This window comes from Puma concolor, chromosome B1 (assembly GCF_028749965.1).
Source record: "Puma concolor isolate L17-30 chromosome B1, mPumCon1.1.hap2, whole genome shotgun sequence".
Classification (NCBI taxonomy): domain Eukaryota; kingdom Metazoa; phylum Chordata; class Mammalia; order Carnivora; family Felidae; genus Puma; species Puma concolor.
The window spans coordinates 25,113,116-25,129,082 of NC_141670.1; the positions used below are offsets into that span (position 1 = coordinate 25,113,116).

Genomic DNA, 15,967 nt, shown 5'->3' on the forward strand with positions numbered 1-15,967 from the left:
ATTGGTGTACATCCATCATATCAATGGAAACTAGGAGTTATTCATCAAGATGGTGGGGAGATTGGTTTAGATGTTGATCTAAACAAGCCAAAACCTACTTTCTAAGGCAATGAAAGCATGACCCTGAAGGCATTTCAGAGATCTTCTGGGCTGGCCCTCACACTACCCATCTGTAGAGAAGAGTAGAAGGTACCTGCAGGGGGAAAAAAAAAAAAGGCAAAGGAAGAACCTCTACTGTCCAGGGCCACCTCACGTCCTGGGTTCATCTCCAGAATTTCAATTGTGGTGCAAAAATCCTCAACTGCCCCGGGTTCGACACCCACGATGTGGCTGCACCTCCAGGGGGCACCTTCTCCACCACCCTGTGGAGCCCAAGAGCTTTGAAGGTACAACTGCCTCCACCTGGATTTCAAAGTGTCCTTGAGAGCCTCCACCCAGGCAGAGACCTGCTTTGGGGGCAAGACTATTGCAGAGCCCCCGGTGGGGTATTGCCCACCGAGGCCATGGGTGCAGGGCACGGTCCCCATGAACCCTACCCACATTGGTAGATCTGTTGGCCTGCGATTCCAGCCAACTGCAATTCTGGGGGCTCAGCTGCAATGTGGGGCACGGAGCCAAGGGGTTTTAGCGTTGTTTGCCTCGTTAGGTTTTGGTCTCCCTTTAGACCTGTTGCTGCCATCCCCATTCTGAGTGGCTTTGCTGTCTCCGCTTTGCTCCACTGTTTCGGAGCTGTATGCACCTGGAAACAGTGCTCCTCCTTCTGACAAATAAATGATCAGAAGATCAAGAGTCTCCTAACGCTACGTCACAATGTGTCATTCACTTCACTTCATCTCTTCATTCTGCATTTCATCATCTCAAGGCATCGCAAGAGGGAGGGTGAGTACAGTACAATAATTTATTGTACAATTTTACTAACATCGTTAATATCTTACTGGGGTTAATTTTTAAACTAAACTTTATCTTGGGTCTCTCTGCCCCTCCCCCACTGGCATTACGTCTCTCTCTCTCTCTCAAAAATAAAAACATTAAAAAAATTTCAACTTTATCTTAGGCACGTATGTATAGGAAAATACGTGGTATATAAAGGGTTTCAGGCATCCAGGCAATTTGCCTTAGGATGGATGGTATCTTGAGTCTCCCTCATACTTGCTTTCGATGATATGTGGATGAGACTGGATGAAGACTTTTAAGTTGATCCTGGAACCAGTTAAGATTTGGGGCGCTATCCAGATGGAATGAACGTATTTTACATGTGAAAAGGACATGAATTTTGAGAGGCCAGGGGCAGGATGCTGTGGTTTGAATATTTGTGTCCCCATCCCACCCTCCCCCCACCCAAATTCACATGTTGAAATCCTAATGCCAATTCTGACAGTCTTAGTAGGTGAGGCCTTTGTGAGTTGCTTAAGCCGTGAGGGTAGATCCTTAATAAATGGGATTAGTGCCCTATAAGAGAGGCTCTAGAAAGATCCATCCTTCATATGAGGATTTAGCAAGATGACTCTGGCTATGAACCAAAAAGACAATCCTCATCAAAAGGTGACCCTGCTGACACCTTGACCTTGGACTGACTTCCTAGCCTCCACAGCTGTGAGAAATACTTAGTCAGTGGTATTTTGTTATAGCAGCCTAAACAGACTAAGCCAGGAACACTAAGCAATCTAGCTTGAGTTTGTTCCGGCCATATAGGGGTTATGAAATTTGACTCCAAATATGCGTATGGTTGGGAATTCTCAGGGGTTATTTCCATTTCTGAGACATGCAAACACTCATACTACCTTCCTCTCTAGAACAGATTTTCTCCTACTTAACAACATGATTACGTATCCTTCTGGGGACCCCAGCTTTGTTTGCAGATCCCTGATTCCTCATCCTAACCTACTTACACCCCAGCCTTGGTACTCTGTCTTATTTGTGCAGCCCAATGAAGCCACCAATGTTTGACAGGTCTCTTCAAGGCTAATGCTACTTTCTTCTGTTTTTCTTTTTCAGCTTCCTGGTATGTAATTGATAAATAGAAATTGTATATATTTAAGATATAAAATTTGATGTTTTGATACATGTATACATTATGAAATGACCGCAGAGTCAAGCTAGTTAACATATCCATCACCCCGTCTAGGTACCATTTGTGTGTGTGTGTGTGTGTGTGTGTGTGTGTGTGTGTGTGTTGTGAGAACACCTGAGATTTACTCTCAGCACATTTCAAGTAGACACTGCAGTATTGTTAACTGTAGTCACTATGCTGCTTTAGACCTCTGAACTCAATGTTTAGAAAACTGTTAGAATGTGTACTTTCTTATCATTTCTGTTCTGTAAGGAATTCTCTTGGTTTCCTGCCCTCCTCACCTATGCTTTTGTTTTGGGGGGTTTGTCTGTTTATACCTGTGTTCAGCATTTTTAGGAACACTGTAGTAGAACAGTTTCTCTGAACATCGATTCTGCCATAGTGCTTGAGAGGAAACGCCACATTCACCTTTTGAAATTTGGTAAATGTATTTGATAAATATGTTCTGAAAAAAAATAAAAATGACTGAATTCTCACTCTATTGTGAGAATTATATATTTTACTACACATAATGGCCAAAGGAAAATTATTTTTGAGTCCACAGTTCCTTCTTTGTTTCTCAAACTGATCTTATTTTGCAATGATTGGACTGTCCTGACAAAGAGTTCCAGACGGTCATAGCTAATGCTTATGCCTTCCAATCACAAGGCTGTAGTTTTCATTTTCTCCCGTTGGTTGTGGCTTTTCTAATGGTTCCACCTTCTCTGTGGTGGTGACTTTCAAAATGTGAGCAGAAGACTGGTTCAAAATCACCTGACACCCTTATGTAAATAAAGATTTAGGGCCTAAAGGCTAATATGGATCATTACATTTAGGAAAAGATCCAGGAAATCTTCATATTAATTCAGCCTCTATATGACCAAGAGTCACTGAATTATAGGATAAGAATTTTTATGCAAGCATCTTCATTCTCTTTCCTACTAGGTCCCTTGGAAATCGATTTAAATATTGTTAGGAGGTAACGATCATGACTTCCTGTAGAAAGTAGGAACTTCTTTTTTTTTTTTAAATAGTCATAAGTGTTTTTTTTTTAATATATGAACTTTATTCTCAAATTGGTTTCCATACAACACCCAGTGCTCTTCCCAAAAAATGCCCTCATCAGTACCCATCACCCACCCTCCCCTCTCTCCCACCCCCATCAACCCTCAGTTTGTTCTCAGTTTTTAAGAGTCTCTTATGCTTTGGCTCTCTCCCACTCTAACCTCTCTTTTTTTTTTTCCTTCCCCTCCCCCATGGGTTCCTGTTAAGTTTCTCAGGATCCACATAAGAGTGAACACATATGGTATCTGTCTTTCTCTGTATGGCTTATTTCAAAAGTAGGAACTTCCAAGAGTCCTGTGCACTTCCTGTTCCAAATGATGAAATGCTCATTTTCAAATTCATCTCTCTTTTTTTCTATAAATCATACAGATATTATTCACACTCTAAAATTGAGAAGCTATGTAAATATCACTAATTTAATATGATGCCCTACTGGTACATTTTAAAAAGATAAAAATCAGGGGTGCCTGGGTGGCTCAGTTGGTTAAACTTCTGACTTCAGCTCAGGTCATGATGTCATGGTTCGTGGGCTGGACCCCACGTTGGGCTCTGTGCTAACAGCTTGGATCCTGGAGCCTGCTTCAGATTCTGTGTCTCCCCCTCTCTCTGCCCCTCCCCCCCCAGCTATGCTCTGTCCCTCTCTGTCTCTAAAAAATAAATAAAAATTAAAAAATGATAGATAGGAGCTCCTGGGGGGCTCAGTCGGTTAAGCATCCGACCTCAGCTCAGGTCATGATCTCGCGGTTCATGAGTTCAAGGCCTGCGTCTGCCTCTGAGCTGACAGATGCTTAGGATTCTGTGTATCCCTTTCTCTCTGCCCCTTCCCCGCTCTCTCTCTCTCTCTCTCTCTCTCTCTCTCTCTGTCTGTCTCAAAAATAAACATTAAAAATTTTTTTTTGAAATGATAGATAGATAGATAGATAGCTAGAAAGACGGATAGATACATATAAATCAGTGTGAGAGAGGCCAGTGGAGATTTCATGTAGCAAGCAGGACTTGAAGAAGCAATGGTAAGTGGTGATGCATGAGAAAGGATATCAAGGAGAGGGATCAGACACAGGCTGCAGAAGCAAGGACACTAATGCAGCATCTGAAGAACAGTGAAGCATCCCAACTGGAGTAAGAATCCTGTTAGATAAAATAGAAGATAAGATGAGGCTCGAGCCTCATATACTGGCTTTGGAATTACACTTGGAGAATCTCAGCATCTGGCAGATCCTGTAGATTAGCTGAACCACACCCAATCCCACCCCCCTCATTCCTTGTTCACTTCCACGGTAGTGTGTCAGAGATGAATACTCACCTCCCAGAGTCACAGTTAGATGTGGTCAAGCGAAACAGTTCTTGGCAATGAGATGTAAGTGGCAATTGCTAGATTTCATGTACATCCTCTGCTTTCCTAAGAAAGAAACAAAGGGAGGTGGCCTAGCTGCCTTTTCTGCTTCTTGCTCTGAACGTGGACCTGGTGTCTGTATCTATCGCGGCCCACCCTGTGATCATAATATTTAAAAGATTTACGTGGAGATAGTAATTTTGCTGAGTGGACGTTGCAGATCAGCTGAACTGTGCCAGCCATCGATGTCTGAACTTGGCATAGTGTGAGAAAAACACACCCTTATGTTTAAAGTGCCCTTGGATGAGTTTTCTATTATATGTAGCCAGACACATTCCTAAATTATACTTTAGGGAGGCAGAGAGTATGACTTTTTTTTTTTTAGGTTTATTTATTTATTTATTTTGAGAGAGCACACCTGGAAGGGGAGGGGAGAGAGAGAGTGAGAGAGAATTCCAAGCAGGCTCCGCACCGTCAGCCCGGAACTTGATGCTGAGCCCGATGCAGAACTCCAACTTATGGACCATGAGAACAGGACCTGAGTCGAAGTTGCAGGCCTAACCAACTGAGAGACTTTGAAGACTTGGATGTTGGTAGCATTTAACTTGCCTAGCAATTTCATTTTGGCCCCATAACATGAAGTCTCCTAAAGCACATGGCAAAGGCACCTTCTGGAGATAAGGGAATTAGTCATGGGGACAAAAATTATACAGAGCAAAGAGAAGAAAAATACTCTACTATCTGAAAAAGTTACTGAGTCACCGGGTGGTGGGGAGTCATCAAAGATGTCCCAAGCAAGTTAGCATTTTAAGGGTGATTAACCGGGTGGTGGTAGTAACATGAATCAGGAAGGGGTAACTCTTATGTTTCCGTCAAAGATTTGATAAAATTATGTTTTTGTTGGAACCAAAGAAGATTATTAGTTACACATGAAAAGAATACCAATATATGATCATCTACAGATGCTCTGATACACCATAGTTAAAAATGGGAAACCACCCAGAAGTCAACGTACAGGTGAAGGGATGTGCGAAGTGTGGTATATCCACACAATACCCTATAGCTCTGGAAGATAATAATACCTAGTGACACTGGAACATCTAAAACCGACACAGACTTTTACATTGAAGTATAAATTAATGCATGCACTACCCTGTTCCATTTATAGGTGGTGAAGTTAATAATATATACACTGTTGGAAGGATTATAACAATTGTGTAGCAAAAAAAAAAAAAAAATGCACAAATGAGCAAATAAAACACCTTAGTCAAAAGAGGATTCGGAAAAATATCTGGGGTCCAAAATTCAAATTTTGCAAAGGGTCACCTTCACATCCCAGTTTCTCTTAATACTTAGATCTTATTTTTCTGGCAATTCTCCCCTACACATTTAGGAAATTAATTGAAACAGAGTTATTATTACTAGCATATGTTAGTAATGGATGTTAATATTTAGTATATAATAATATAATATGTATTTTTTTAATGTTTTTTTTTTCAACGTTTATTTATTTTTGGGACAGAGAGAGACAGAGCATGAACGGGGGAGGGGCAGAGAGAGAGGGAGACACAGAATCGGAAACAGGCTCCAGGCTCTGAGCCATCAGCCCAGAGCCCGACGCGGGGCTCGAACTCACGGACCGCGAGATCGTGACCTGGCTGAAGTCGGACGCTTAACCGACTGCGCCACCCAGGCGCCCCTATAATATGTATTTTTAAATAAATATTATTAGTAACATGTATGCATTCTATTTATTATTTATTATATTAATTCCATTGATAAAATTATCATGTAACATACTCTGCTAGTCCTGAGGAGCTGAAGATGATAAGACACGTCTGAGCCTTGAAACTTCAAACTAGGGAGGGTGAGAGAAACACAACACTCACACACACAACACTCACACACGCAATCTTAATAACTATGAATACTGGGTATTTTGTATGTGTTTCATGATCTATAAGCTTCATAAATACCCTTTCAGATCGATAATGGTATCTTCGTTATACAAATAAGAAGTTGAAGCACCTAGGCCTTACGTAATATTCCCCAAGGACACAAGCTGGTAGCAAAGCCTGTTGTTATGAGCTGCCTACTATAATTGGAAGAAAGAGGCTTCAAAGACTAAAAACCTACACAAGCAATTGGTGGGGACAAAAGGCCAGAATATTTGAAGTCATGTGTTTTTCTGGAAAACGTAGGTTATATTGTGAGAGTAACTATGCCGAAACCAAATTAATGTAAGTACTATGAAATAAATATAGACAAAATGTGATAAGGGCAGAAAGAAAGGAGTTGATAATACTTTAACAATACATTTACTAACATAATTTTTAAATACGGGCAAATATAAAAGTGAAAGGAATGACTTCGGATCCTATCCATATAGCCCCAATTATTTTATTAAAAATAAAATAGGGGCGCCTGGGCGGCTCAGTTGGTTGAATGTCGTACTCTTGATGTTGGCTCAGGTCATGAACCCAGGGTCATGGGCCCCATGTGGTGCTGAGTGTGGACCCTGCTTGAGATTCTCTTTATCTCTGCTCTGTCCCTCTCCCCTGCCCATGTACTCTCTCTAGAATAATAAATAAAATAAAATAAAATAAAATAAAATAAAAAAGTACAAGATAGAAATTCAAACAATATAGACATTTAAAAAATAATAGACCTTTACCTCCACTAAGCCTTTTGCTCCAAAGCAGACAGTGTTAAGAGTTAAAATGACAACATGTATAATATCTTCTATTAAAATTGTGCAAATACATACACTTGCAGACACATTTTTATTTGAACTCCAACAGTAATGTAATAATAGTGTTCTGTATCTTGTTTCTTAGATTTTCCAATCTTAAAACTACTTTCATTTCAGAGTTAGTTCATTGCTTTAAGTACTACATAGTGGTTCGCTTCATGATATATGAAGAGAACGAATCGTTATTTCAAAAGCTGACGGTTATTTGTAGCTAGCTCGTAAGAGCCTGTCTTTATTGTCTTTATGCAATTTTGACACTCTCCCTTAAGTCTTTTTTTAGCGTTTCTTTTTTTCCTTTTAAATATAATGTATTGTCAAGTTAGCTAACATACAGTGTATACAGTGTGCTCTTGGCTTTGGGAGTAGATTCCCATGTCCTTGAAGTCTTCCGTGTCAGCCTCCTGAAGTGCCAGCAGATGGCGATATGACAACACGCTAGGAAATGTGAATTGGCTCAGGGGATGCCAAACTATTTGAAAGTCAAAGGACCGCTCCTTTCCAAAGTAAGAACAAAAACAAAACAAAACAAAACAAAAACAACTTCACAAATGTGATCCTTCATGACTTAAGGGTGATTTTGAGCAAAATAGCATAGCATCTAAATTAACACTTGTTAATTTAAAAGCTTTGCAGAAGGGTCGTAACAGTAGGTCATGGATCAGCTAAAGGATCTGAGTGCCGGTAGTGAAAGTGGTAGTGGTTTTTACTGGCTCATAATTAGTGACAAATCATTTCCACTTACAGTGTCCTCGCAATGACCCTATGAGGTCAGAAAGTCAAAAGATATCTTCATTATACAGGTGAGAAAACTGAAGTTCTGCTTTGCAAAGGCTTAGTCCCAAAATCTGCCTCAAGTGCGACTCTTCTGACTCCAAAATACTGAGCTGTTCCCAAGCCACCAGTTCATTTGCTGGATCTATGATTGTCTTCGTGTTGGTTTTGCTTGCTCATCACAGTGCGTGGGAACTATATACATGATGACATTTTTAAGATGGGAAAATACATTTGCTAGTATGCCATTAGTACAACCAAGATTAAATCTCACCCGGTTGGGAGAAGAGGAAAGAAAAGAAAAAAAGGAGAGATAAAGGGACATCAGAAGGGAGGACAGGTTAGGGGCGCCTCGGTGGCTCAGTCGGTTGAGCGTCCAACTTCGACTCAGGTCATGATCTCACAGTTCGTGGGTTCGAGCCCCACGTCAGGTGCTGTGCTGGCAGCTCAGAGCCTGGAGCCTGCTTCAGATTCTGTGTCCCCCACTCTCTCTCTCTACCCCTCCCCTGTTCAAGTTCTCTCTCTCTCTCTCTCTCTCTCTCTCTCAAAAATGAATAAACATTAAAAAAATTTAAGAAGGGAGTACAGGGTAAAGGTAATGAAGGTGGAAGAGGCAAGAAAAATGAAAGGACTGAAGGAATGAGAAAAAGGAGCTGCACGTACAACTGAATAGACTTTCAGATGGTGTAAGAATCAGTCCCAAACACTGATTACATCTCTACTACCCACATGCCAAGCTTGGTATCCACAGCCCGCAGAAATAGTATAATTGCTTCAATTCTTGAATGTCTTTATGTAGAGAATATGTGGTGTGTGTGTGTGTGTGTGTGTGTGGATGTATGTGCGTGTGTAAAATGTTAGACATATATATGGTATTTTAAGTTAAAATCACTTAAAAATGGGCAGGTAGAACTGGATTTTTCCACAGGATTTGCCACATTTTCCAGTGAAGTGGACCAATTAAAAATTTTTTTAATGTTTATTTGCTTTTTGAGAGAGAGAGAGAGAAACAGAGCTTGAGTGGGGGAGGGGAGAGAGAGAGACAGAAAGGGAGGGGGAGAGAGAGAGAGAGAGAGAGAGAGACAGAAAGAATCCAAAGCAGGGTCCAGGCTCTGCACTATCAGCACAGAGCCAGAGGCAGGGCTCGAACCCGTGAACAGTGAGATCATGACCTGAGTTGAAGTCACACGCTTAACCAGCTGAGCCACCCGGGTGCCCCATGAGGTGGATCAATTCAATCCTCTTAAATCCTGCATCGCATCTACAAAACTAAGACTTTGCAGACACAGAGTTATCGGGAGCCTTAAATGAGATTGTCACACAGCAGGTGTGCACGTGTGTGTCTCAGTCCAGCTAATACACAAGTGCCTGTGTATTTTGGCATTAAAGCACTCAGCCTCTGTGACTTGGCCCTTGTTTCTCCAGCCTTGTCTTGTCCCAGGTTTCTCTTCAATCACAGGAACAGCAGTGTCCCTCTGGGTTTTTGTTTCCTTTGTTTTGCGGGTGTTTTTACTTCACTTTGCTCTTTTCCTCTTTCAGCCCCTGTTCATCCTTGTTTTTGTTTTGTTTTGTTTTGTTTTGTTTTGTTTTCATATGCCTAACAGCCTGTAATCAACAAGGGCCACTCCTCTTGTGAGGCATCCAGCTCAAGCCCAGAGCACATATTCTGTTAAACCGTGTGAAGGGCACCACTTCAGACAAACTGGCATGGCGGTGTCTCGAATTGCTCATGAAGAAATCAACTCTTCCTTCAGCCAAGGACCAACTGAAACTAGGTAGCGCATCTCTCTAGTAGACCGGGGTGTTCTTAGCTTGTTTTCTTCACAATGCGTTAGACGTCTCAGGACACCAAGAGGGTGATCAGTTCATCTGTCAGTGCAAATCAGAAGGTGTACTCATGTCACCTGGGCAGCCACCAGAGCTCTGCCTCCAGTGGGATTCTTCACTGTCTACCACCCCCAAGCGCCCAAGACTCACTTAGTCAAGGGAGCTGATGGGAATAATTAACACTGACACTAGCTAAGTTTTGTGGGGGGGAATAAACTCCAAAGTGAAATGTTTCTTGATTCCTTTTACTACCTCCTTTAGAGCAGAAATTTTAAGTATAGGCTGTCACCCACCCACTTTACTCTCACCTTAATGCAGGTTAAATGGTGCCATCCCATCACCCAGTGGTTTGAGACACTAAATACACAGAGTTTGGAAGTCACAACACAAGCCAGAATGATGTGCAGACAAAGAAGCTTGAGGTGGAGATTCCCTGGGTATACCAATGTACCCTCTCTTGGTATTACCTACGTTCTTGGAAATAATCTTCACAGACCTGGATGCATTTTACTTAGGAATAATAGGCGACCGTCAGAATTGATTAGATAATTCCAACTTCTCCACAAGAAAGGAAAAACAAAAATCACTAGGTAAATGCCAATGTGTTCGTTTCTATAAGAGGAGATCAGACTGAGCGTCTCATGACTAATTCCAAACTTGAATACTAGTTCTTGGTTGGATTTGAGGAGAATCCTGAAGCTTGCTTCAATGAATAGAAAGTCACTTTGCAACTTGATTCTTATTATTTGTTATGAGGCTGGTGCCATGTTCCGAGATCTGGGAAAGAAAAGAAATGAGCCAACCCTCCATGTCAGTTGTCATTCTCCTTTTCATCCCAGTCCTCTCTTTGAGGTTCCCCTTAGATTCCAACATTTCCAAACAGTACATAAGGCACAGAGCTACAGCGTCCACCTTACATTCCCATAAGTTAAAGCAGAAAAATAATGACTACAAACCGAGGCACAGGATGGATTTTTCTTGCTCTGAAGTACAAAGGGATTCTAATTATGACCAGCATTCAAAGACCGTATTGTTTTCTCTGTCTTTAATAGAATGTTACTTTATTCTCTGTGTCTACAAATTTCAAAGATAGGCACATGGATGAAAAATACAAGTGTATTAGCAACCTTTTGTAAAACCTGCCTGTTGTAAAGCTTACCACAAGGTGGCACTCTTTCTTAGTGTAAATTTCTTTGAAACTCCAGGTTATTCTGAAGTGTTAGATTTCCAAGTCGGGACTGGAGGATTCCCTATATTATTCCATATCTCCAATAATTACATCAGTTGGGTGTCTTGGTAGATTAGCTGATTCATTTTTAAGTGACAAAAACAATTTACCAGTTTGTGCTTTCCGTGGAAATGATGCTATTGGGAAGAGGTTTCTCTGAATATGGAGGACATTGACTAAGGAAAGGCTTCAGTAGACTTGGGGTTTGGATTCCAGTTCTACTGACTTATTCCCTGAACAAAGTGAAAACCCATTAAGCTTAAAGAGTCAGAAATACCTTGTCCAGAAAATGATCATCATTATACATTCCTCACATAGTTGCTTTGATTATTAAATTAGATAATTTCCATAAACACTGAACATCATAGGCTTTCAAAAAGTTCACCTTCATGAACATACACACACCCTTAATGCTAACATGTGCCTAACTTGTTCCCATTTCGTAATGGCTTTTTTTATCTAATATAAAAATACTACAATAATGTGCTTCAGCCTTTTTAACCCAAAACTTTCTTTGGATCTTCAAGCCAAGGAAAAAATCTATACAATATTTAGGATATTGGTAAAATCTATCTCAGATTTAATCTAATATTTATTGAGTGCCCGCCATAAGCCAGATACCTATATTCTATATGCTTGAGAAATAGCAGTGAACAGAAAACAATACCTGGAATCAGACAATAGGAATCAGACAATAAAGGTATAAAGAGAGGAGATAAGGTCATATGGAAACCAAATAGAGTAGAGTGGCTAAGAAGTCTTCTTGAATAGGTGATATTTGAGTTAAACTGAAATGTTGAGAAAAAGGCTTGCTCAGAACTGAGGGAAAAGAATTACGAGAACAGAGAGCAGCAGAGGTCCTGACAGAGCAATCCTCTTGAATTGACTGAAAACAGAAAAGAAAGTAGTGTGACCAAAGTGTGATAATCGATGAGACAAGAGAGAGACAAAAGTTGACAATGTACGTAAGGACTAGATCACGTGGTGTTGAAGATTTTATCTTGAGATGAGTTGTCTCTGGGGTTTTAAACTGAAAAGTAACTTCATCTTATTATTTTACATATATTTCAGATTCATAAATATGAAATAATAACGAGGGCTTTTGTTGCTTAGGTATATTGGTTACTAATTCCTAAACTAATGTTCGTAACCAAAAGCATCAAGCTTCTGAACATTTATGAAAAATAAACATTTGATCCTGTGGGTTTAATATAATTTAGAGTTGTTTATAAGGGAACAGTTTTCACACCACAATGAAAACACTGAAGTTATTTCTCAGTGGCATGAAATCCCTCTCATACTTTATATTTACTCTATTCACCAGTAGAATGTAAGTAGAAGTGACATTTGCCTCTTCTGAGCATTTAGGAAACTGATGAGTTTTCTCCATTCTGTTTTTCCCCTTCTTCCACCAGAAAACAAAGGTCTACTTAGACCTGAGGGGCTCATTCCCTAAATTGCTGGTTGGAAGAAAGCCCCCCACCAAACTGTCACCGTCTCATTAGGCTGTTTCTTTATTCCCACCCTTCCTTCACCTCTCTGCTATAAAGATATTTTTCTTCCATGAAGTTCTGTTCAATCCCTGCAAGATAACCAGCCAATGCTCAATGCTCAAAATCCTTCCACTCTGTCAAGTCTTAGCTTTCTTGTCTGTCCTGCACTTTATCTCATAGAACTCCTTGCCTGTCTGCCCTGCCCTAGAGAGTTGGGGGTGGTGGGGATCTAAGAGTTTAGTAATTTTGCTTGCGAGATTCTTTTTGCCCTCACTGTAGGGATCAAATGCCATTCTTCCCATGTGTCTTCTGCCTGCTAGTAACGGAGCCACATCTGCCCTTGTAATGGAACAAATAATTAAAACTGACAAGCTGCAGAGGATCCTCGGGCTAAAAGAAATCCCATCAATTTTTGTAGGATACATGGCATCAAACTGCTAAGGCAGCAGGTCGGGTAATGAGAATCAAGGAATTATAAAAACTAAGATGGACATTCTCTTGCTTGTTGAGATACTCATATCAGGAAATCTAGTGTTGAATCAGATATTTAATAAGGACATCGAATGAGTAGCTGAGAATTTAGAAATACCCTGAAGTCATCTCCTGAAGAATCCAAACATTTGACCACAAACTGAGTTGATCACATGAAATCAACCAGACTATTGTAGATTAAGGTAGAGCTGCCATCTTAAGAAGATGCTCCAGGGGCGCCTGGGTGGCTCAGTTGTTTGAGCGTCCGACTTCGGCTCAGGTCGTGATCTCATGGTTCGTGGGTTCGAGCCCCACATCGAGCTCTGTGCTGACAGCTCAGAGCCTGGAGCCTGCTTCGGATTCTGTGTCTCCCTCTCTCTCTACCCCTAACCCAGTCGCATTCTGTCTCTGTCTCTCTCAGAAATAAAAAAAACATTAAAAAAAAATTAAAAAAAAAAAAAAAGATGCCCCAGGTTTCCCACATACTCTTCCTAGTCTTAAAGGGCATAGACTGAATCTTTTGAATAGACTGAAGTTCTCTACTCGTGGTTTAACGTGTTTAAGGAAAAAGAGATTAATTGGGGGAAAGAGCAAGGAAGACATTAGAGAAACATTGGGAGGGGAAGATATTTCACTAGAGATTAGTAATACCAGATGATAAGATTTAAGAATCCCTGCTATCATGTTTAATACTCTACTTAGCATAATGTCTGGGACATAATCGATGCAGAATGCATGAGTGTTGTGTGAGTAAATGGATGGATAAGTAGATGAATCAGTGATGATTGAATGAATTAATAAATCAAAATTTATTTTGTTAGCTCCCTGGTTATCAATTTAGCAGGGAGATAGAGAGAGAACTACTCAGATTCAACTGATCATTCTCACTTAAAGATTTGGACATGTTCCCTGTCCTCCTGCACCGTCCTACTTCCTTTAAGAATCATTCTTCAGGGGGCGCCTGGCTGGCTCAGTCACTAAAGCGTCTGACTTTTGATTTTGACTCTTGATTCCAACTCTTGATTTGGGCTCAAATCATGATCTCACGGTTGTGAGATCAAGCCCCACGTCGGGCTCCATACGGAGGGTAGAGTCTGCTTAAGATCCTCAATCTCCCTCTCCCCTATGCATTCTCTTTCTCAAAAAAAAAAAAAAAAAATTAAATCTTCACAATTCACTTTGGCAGGTCAGGGAATGAAAGTGGAACACTGACAAGTTTAGGATTAGCAAGGTGAAAGAAAAAGGAAGTGAGAAGCGGGATCTCAAGTTACCTAGATCCAAGGTTCTAGATAAGTAATGAGGACTAAGACATAAAGAAAGAAAAATACAGTCATCTAGCTTCAAAAAGGTGAGAACCAGAAGGAAGTTTTTGGAAACACACAGTTACTGTATTTGATGTTAAATAAAAACCTATTTCCAATTCAATGCCTACCTCACATCCAACTCTACCTTTTGTGTACGATCTATGCATCAAGATTGTGTTCGCATCTCTCCACTAGAAATATTAAATGTTTCAACACAATTATATGGTAAAAAAAAAAAATGGCTTGTGAATTCCTATTAAGAATAGCTGGCTTTCAGAAGAAAACTGTGCTCCCACGAACACTTAAATAATTTTTGGAACATAGCCAATAACTGGGTAATTGACAATTGGTCTATGAATACTTATCTTTGCTTAACAAATGCAAAGTTGATTGTCCTAGATATAGGCTAATCTTAGGAGAAAATAGCACAAATGAAATAGTGAATATTTTAAAAAGAAAGAAAACAATAAATTTTAAAATGTGTATGTGGCCAGAATATTTTAAAAGTATTTTTAACCCTTTTTTAATAGTGAATTTAAAGAGTATGTAGCCGTACTTACAGAAAACTTACCTGCTGTGTGTTCAGTACAATAATGTCCTTAAAGCATATATTTTTAAATTTACTTGAATACAATGACTGGCTTCGAAATGCCTACCCTGAATCTAGATCTTGGCTTGCCAATGTCGATCAGTTCTCTAGATTACCTCCAGATGGCAATATCTCACTAAAATTATAATAGTAGGCATCTATTTGCAGTAGACCCTCCTCAAAAAAATCCTATTGGATTCAAGTGCCAGGTATGTAAACTCTGTCTATATAATTTGTCTCTTAAAAGACTGACAGAAAGGTAGGTTCTGTCTAATCAGCAAGATCAAAATGGAATGCTCACTCTAAGCCCACATTGACCAGCTGTGAGTGGTTTACTTGACTTCAGTGAATTTTCTGTCATTGATTTGACCACTCTTGGACTCACCCAGCTTTTAGTTCAGTTCTATTTTTGTTTTTTGCATTAAAAGTTAGACGTCTGTTTTAAGATTGTATTTCTCTCTGGCTCCCCAAGACTGATTTTAGGTTTTCTGGTGTAGCCTGAGGATTGCGTAGCTGAACTGCATGAACTCATTGGTCATAGGACACCAGATAAAAGTGGATTGGAATCTTTGTGACATTAAGCTAGTTACTCTCTAAGCTTGGTTTCCTTATTAGTAAAACGGGGATAATAATATCTAACTTGACATGGTGGTGGTGAAAATTAATGAGATATTGCATGGAAAGCAGTAAGAGGTATCTCATACATGAGAAGCTAAATAGAACCAATTATATTTCTTTCTGATTGCCATTGTGAACACTGCCAAGATGCCACCCAAGAACTAATCTAATTGAATAACTTGGAGTGTTCCTCTTTTCCCCCATCGTTTTACCTGTTACCTTGCAATCTCCACTCATTCTTCACGAATCAGCTGTAGTTTTTCTATTCAAGATGTTCCAAGTTCCACAATCAAATTGAGCTGTGCATTCCCATTACTCCAACAAGATTCTGTTGATATTTCTGTTGTAACCTTGCCATGGTGTATCGTTACTTACCTGTTTGCACATCAGTGTCTTTCAATTGACCTTGAATTTTGCAAACTCAGAAACTATATTTTATTTATTTTTGCCTTCCTACTGCATAGTA

At 40.1% G+C, this 15,967-nt stretch overlaps 1 protein-coding gene across 2 annotated transcripts in view; it reads left to right on the forward strand.

The window, feature by feature from the left end:
• Window positions 1–669: 669 nt before the first annotated feature.
• DLC1 (DLC1 Rho GTPase activating protein) overlaps window positions 670–15,967 on the forward strand; it is a 566,624-nt gene continuing 551,326 nt past the window's right edge. For both annotated transcript variants that reach the window (XM_086703318.1, XM_086703319.1), the window contains exon 1: window positions 670–879. The gene's annotated coding sequence lies outside the window, so the exon portion shown is untranslated. The remainder of the gene's footprint in view (window positions 880–15,967) is intronic.